Source organism: Dama dama, chromosome 32 (assembly GCF_033118175.1).
Source record: "Dama dama isolate Ldn47 chromosome 32, ASM3311817v1, whole genome shotgun sequence".
In the NCBI taxonomy this organism is placed as follows: domain Eukaryota; kingdom Metazoa; phylum Chordata; class Mammalia; order Artiodactyla; family Cervidae; genus Dama; species Dama dama.
In genome coordinates, this window is record NC_083712.1 from 16,728,991 (window position 1) to 16,735,745 (window position 6,755).

Below are 6,755 nucleotides of genomic sequence, written 5' to 3' on the forward strand. Positions count from 1 at the left end.
GGTCCAGAGATCAACACAGTGTTGGAGGGCATCCTAGGGAGGTGAGGCAAACAGTGACACCCAGTGAGGGAAAGGATTGATTGCAATGACTGCAATGACAGACATGACTCAAGAACAACATTTATTATTCTTACGTTTTGACTGATTCTGTAGATTCTTTTGGATATTTTTTTCCTTTCTTTTCCCCCACTGTTGTAGTTGTCAATTTAATTGGCACTATGAAATCTAATTGAGCCTTTGAGCTTTTTATTTTTTTAGTCACTTTTTTTTTTTAATTGTTGGCGTAAACCTCTGCCTCTACGTTGGGCTTTTGCAGTTCTCTGGATTTTCCATTTTATTTTTTTCTTTTTTCTTCCTTTTCTTCCTCTATTTTTTAATTTTTAAAAACTATTGTTACTTTTTCTACATTTATTCCTTTGTTTGCCTTTGCAATTGTTCTTTTCCCTTTGCAGTTAATCTTTAATGTATATAAATCTTCTTTACCAACCTCTATTTAACTTTGCATATCTATTCTTTCTTTCTTTCTTTCCTTTCCTTTCAACATATTTGTTAGTTTGGTTTTCATTGCTTTATTCCCCACTTGGCATCCTGTTTAGTTTTGCTTTCCAGTTGTGCTTTAGGCAGTTTTGTTCTTAACTGGTAGATATAATTTTTGTTCTCCTGTGTTTGTTGGGTCAATCTACTGTACTTTATTTTTGTTGGAATGTTTTGATTTTGCTGATGGATGTATATGTATATTGGTATATTCAGTCTCATTTTTTATTGTTGGTATAAACCTCTGCCTCTATGTTGGGCTTTTGCAGTTCTGTGGAATTTTCCTTTTTTTTTTAAATTTCTTCTTCCTTTTTTTTCTTTTTTTATAATTTTAATTTTTAAACCTATTATACTTTTTCTACATTTACTCCTTTGTTTGCTTTTCCTATTGTTCTCTTCCCCTTTCTGTTAATCTTTGACATATATAAATCTTCTTTATATATCTTTATTTAAACTTTGCATACTTATTCTTTCTTTCTTTTCTTTCTCTCCTTTCCTGTCAACATATTTGTCAGTTTTGCTTTCAGTGCTTTATTCCCCACTTGGCACCTTGCTTTAGTTTTGTTCTCCAGTTTGTGCTTTAGTTTTGCTCTTACCTGGTAGATATGATTTTTTATTTCCTTTCTTCGCCAGGTCAACCTACTGTACTTTATTTTTGTTGGACTGTTTTGATTTTGCTTATGGGTGTATATGTATATGTGTATATTATATTATTTTAATTATTATTTGCCTGATTTTGTAAATGCCATTTGTCTGGGGTTCATCTTTGGTTTCCTGTTTTGGGGTATTTGTTTGAATCTCACTCAATGCCATAACAAACCACTTGTGGAATCTTCGTTCCTGACCAGATATTAAGCCCTGAGCCTTTGGAGTGGGAGCACTGACTCCAAGACCCTATACTACCAGAGAACTAATCCTACGGAGTATCAAATAGTGAGAACTCACACAAAGGAAACCACTTGAATACAAGACCCAGCATCATCCACCCACCAGCAGCACCCTGTGCAGGATGCCTCATCTAAACAACAAACAAAACAAAAATACAAACACAATCATCAGCAGACAGGATTACTACCTCATTCAGCCTTGCCCATCAGAGGAAAAGCAAAGAAACAAACAAAAAACTCAGCACAAATCTCACCCTATACAAAAAAGTTTACACAAACCAGTAGACTGAACTTAGGAGGGCAAAAACCAAAAGGAAAAAAGATTTTAAGCTTGAAGCCTGGGAAAAGGAGACATCAAACACAATAAGTTTAAAAAAAAAAAGTAATGAAAAGGTAGATCAGTTCAGTTCAGTCACTCAGTCATATCCGACTCTTTGCAACCCCATGAACTGCAGCACACCAGGCCTCCCTGTCCATCACCAACTCCCAGAGTTTACTCAAACTCATGTCCATCGAGTCAGTGATGCCATCCAACCATCTCATCCTCTGTCATCCCCTTCTCCTCCTGCCCCTAATCCCTCGCAGCATCAGGGTCTTTTCCAGTGAGTCAACTCTTGGCATGAGGTGGCCAAAGGATTGGAGTTTCAGCTTCAGCATCAGTCCTTCCAATGAACACCCAGGACTGATCTCCTTTAGGATGGACTGGTTGGATCTCCTTGCTGTCCAAGGGACTCTCAAGAGTCTCCTCCAATACCACAGTTCAAAAGCATCAATTTTTCGGCACTCAGCTTTCTTCAGAGTCCACCTCTCACATCCATGCATGACCACTGGAAAGACCATAGCCTTGACCAGACAGACCTTTGTTGGCAAAGTAATGTCTCTGCTTTTTAATAGGCTATCTAGGTTGGTCATAACTTTCCTTCCAAGGAGTAAGCGTCTTTCAATTTCATGACTGCAATCACCATCTGCAGTGATTTTTGAACCCCAAAAATAAATTCTGACACTGTTTCCACTGTCTCCCCATCTATTTCCCATGAAGTGATGGGACCAGATACCATGATCTTAGTTATCTGAATGTTAAGCTTTAAGCCAACTTTTTCACTCTCCTCTTTCACTTTCATCAAGAGGCTTTTTAGTTCCTCTTCACTTTCTGCCATAAGGGTGGTGTCATCTGCATATCTGAGGTTATTGATATTTCTCCTAGCAATCTTGATTCCAGCTTGTGCTTCTTCCAGCCCAGCGTTTCTCATGATGTATTCTGCATATAAGTTCAATAAGCAGGGTGACAATATACAGTCTTGACGTACTCCTTTTCCTATTTGGAACCAGTCTGTTGTTCCATGTCCAGTTCTAACTGTTGCTTCCTGACCTGCACACAGGTTTCTCAAGAGGCAGGTCAGGTGGTCTGGTATTCCCATCTCTTTCAGAATTTTCCACAGTTTATTGTGATCCACACAGTCAAAGGCTTTGGCATAGTCAATAAAGCAGAAATAGATGTTTTTCTGGAACTCTCTTGCTTTTTCAATGATCCAGTGGATATTGGCAATTTGATCTCTGGTTCCTCTGCCTTTTCTAAAACCAGCTTGAACATCTGGAAGTTCTTGGTTCACGTATTGCTGAAGCCTGCCTTGGAGAATTTTGAGCATTACTTTACTAGCGTGTGAGATGAGCACAATGTACAGTAGTTTGGGCATTCTTTGTGATTGCCTTTCTTAGGGATTGGAATGAAAACTGACCTTTTCCAGTTCTGTGGCCACTGCTGAGTTTTCCAAATTTGCTGGCATATTGAGTGCAGCACTTTCACAGCAGCATCTTTCAGGATTTGAAATAGCTCAACTGGAATTCCATCACCTTCACTAGCTTTGTTTGTAGTGATGCTTTCTAAGGCCAACGTGACTTCACATTCCATACACAAATGAAGGAATAAACTACAAAATCAGAAGTCCAAATAAATGAAAAGGAAATAGGCAAGCTACCTGAAAATGAATTCAGAATAATGATAGTAAAGATCAAAAACCTTAAAAAGAGAATGGAGAAAATGCAAGAATCAATTAACAAGGATCTAGAAGAATTAAAGAATAAATATACAGAGCCAAAAACACAAATTACTAAAATTAAAAATGCTCTACAAGGAATCAATAGCAGAATATCTATAGCAGAAGAATGAATCACTGAGCTGGATGATAAAATGGTGGAAATAACTGCTGAAGAGCAGAATAAAGTAAAAAGAATGAAAAGAATTGAGGATAGTTTCAGAGACCTCTGGGACAATATCAACATTTGAATTATAGGGGTCCCAGAAGAAAAGAAAAAGAAAGAGCATGAGAACATTCTGAGGAGATTATAGTTGAAAATTTTCTCAGCATGGAAAAGGAATCGGTCAACCAAGTTCAAGAGGTGCAAAGAGTCCCATATAGGATAAACCCAAGGAGAAACACACCAAGACACATACTAAACAAACTAACAAAGACTAAACACAAAGAAAGGCTATTAAAAGCAGCAAAGGAAAAGCAACAAGTAACATACAAAGGAAGACCCATACATTTAAGAGCTGATCTTTCTGCAGGCCAGAAGGAAATGGCAGGATGTATTTAAAGTACTGAAAGGGGAAAATATACAACCAAGATTACTGTACCTGGCAAGGATCTCATTCAAAATTGATGGAAAAATAAAAACTTTTCAGACAAGCAAAAGTTAAGGGAATTCAGTACCACCAAACCAGCTTTACAAAAAATGTTAAAGGGACTTATCTAGTGAAGAAATACAAGAGAAGAAAAGATCTACAAAATCAACCGCAAACAATTAAGGAAATGGCAATAGGAACATATATATCTATATTACTTTAAATGTAAATGGATTAAATGCTCCAACCAAAAGACACAGACTGGCTGAATGGATACAAAAACAAGACCCATATATATGCTATCTACAAGAAATCCACTTCAGACCTCAAAACACATATAGACTGAAAGTAAGAGGATGGAAAATTATATTCCATGCAAATGGGAAAGCAAAAGAAAGCTGGAGTAGCAATCCTCATGACAGACAACACAGACCTTAAAATATAGAAGATTACAAGAGATAAGGAAGGACACTACATAATGGTCAAGGGATCAATCCAAGAGGAAGACGTAACAATTGTAAATATCTATGCACCCAACATAAGAGCACCTCAATACATAAGACAAATAGTAACAGACATAAAAGGAGAAATTGACAGTAACACAATAAAAGTAGGAGACTTTATCATCCCAGTCATACCAATGGTCAGATCATCAAAACAGAAAATTAATCAGGAAGCACAAGTCTTAGATGATACATTAGATGAGATGGATCTCATTGATATCTTTAGGACATCCCATCCAAGTGCAGAAGAATACACCTTCTTCTCAAGTGTACATGGAACATTCTCCAGGATAGACCACATCTTGGGTCACAAATCAAACTTCAGTAAATTTAAGTAAATTGAAATTGTACTAAGCATCTTCTCCAACCACAATGCTATGAGACTAGATATCAATTACAAGAAAAAAAACTGCAAAAAACACAAACACATGGAGATTACACAATATGTTCCTAAATAATCAACAGGTTACTAAAGAAATCAAAAAGGAAATAAAAAAATTTCTAGAAACAAATGACAGGGAAAATACAACTCAAAACCTATGGGATGTGGCAAAAGCAGTTCTAAGAGGGAAGTTTATTGCAATACAATCCTAACTCAAGAAACAAGAAAAGCACCAAATATACAACCTAACTTTACATCTAAAACAACTGGCAAAAGAAGAACAACAACAAAAAAATTAGCAGAAGGAAAGAAATCATAAAGATCAGAGTGAAAATAAGTGAAAAAGAAAAGAAAGAAACAATAATAAAGATTAATAAAACTAAAAGTTTGTCCTTTGAGAAGATAAACAAAATTGACAAATCTGTAGCTGGACTCAGCAAGAAAAAAAAGAGAAGAATAACATCAACAAAATTGGAAATGAAAAAGGAGAGGTTATAACAGACAGTGCAGAAATATAAAGGATTATAAGAGACTATTATGAACAACTATATGGCAATAAAATGGATAATCTGGAAGAAATGGACAGATTCTTAGAAAAGTTCAATCTCCCAAGACTGAAGCAGGAACAAATAGAAATTATGAATAACCCAATTACAACACTGAAATTGAAGCTGTGATCAAAACTCTCCCAAAAAACAAAAGCCCAGAACCAGATGGCTTCAAAGGAGAATTCTACAAAACATTTAGGGAAGAGCTAATGCTTATCCTTCTAAAATTATTTCAAAAAACTACAGAGGAAGGAATACTTCAAACTCTTTCTATAAGGCCACCATCACCCTGATACCAAAACCAAAGATAGCACACATGAAAAGAAAACTAAAGGCCAATAATGCTGATGAACATAGATGCAAAAATCCTCAACAAAATTTTAGCAAACAGAATTCAGCAACACATAAAAAAGCTCATACACCATGATCAAGTTGGGTTTATCCCAGGGATGCAAGGATTCTTCAATATATGCAAATCAATCAATATGATAAACCATATTAACAAATTGAAATATAAAAACCATATGACAATCTCAATAGATGCAAAAAGAGTCTTTGACATAATTCAGCATCCATTTATGATTAAAACTCTTCAAAAATGGGCACAGAAGGAACCTACCTCAACATAGTAAAGGCCACATATGATAAGCCCACAGCAAACATTATTCTCAGTGGTGAATAAATGAAAGCATTACCCCTAAGATCAGGAACAGGACAAGGGCCTCCACTTTCACCACTATTATTCAACATAGTTCTGGAAGTCCTAGCTAAACAATCAGAGAAGAAAAAGAAATAAAAGGAATCCAGATTGGAAAAGAAGAAGTAAAGCTCTCACTGTTTGCAGATGACATGATACTGTACACAGAAAACCCTAAAGGTAGTATCAGAAAATTACTAGAGCTAATCAGTGAATTTAGCAAAGGTGCAGGATACAAAATCAATAGACAGAAATCACCTGCATTTCTATATACTAGCAATGAAAAATCAGAAAGAGAAATTAAGGAATCAATCCCATTCACCTTTGCAGCAGAAAAGAATTAAATGTCCAGAAATAAACTTACCTAAGGAGACAAAAGAACTGTACACAGAAAATTATAAGACACTAATGAAGGAAATCAAAGACAACATAAACAGATAGAGAGATATTCCAAGTTCCTGGGCAGGAAGAATCAATACTGTGAAAATAACTATACTACCAAATGCAATCTACAGATTCAATGCAATCCCTATCAAATTACCAAAGGCATTTTTTAATAGAACTAGAACAAAAAGCTTCAC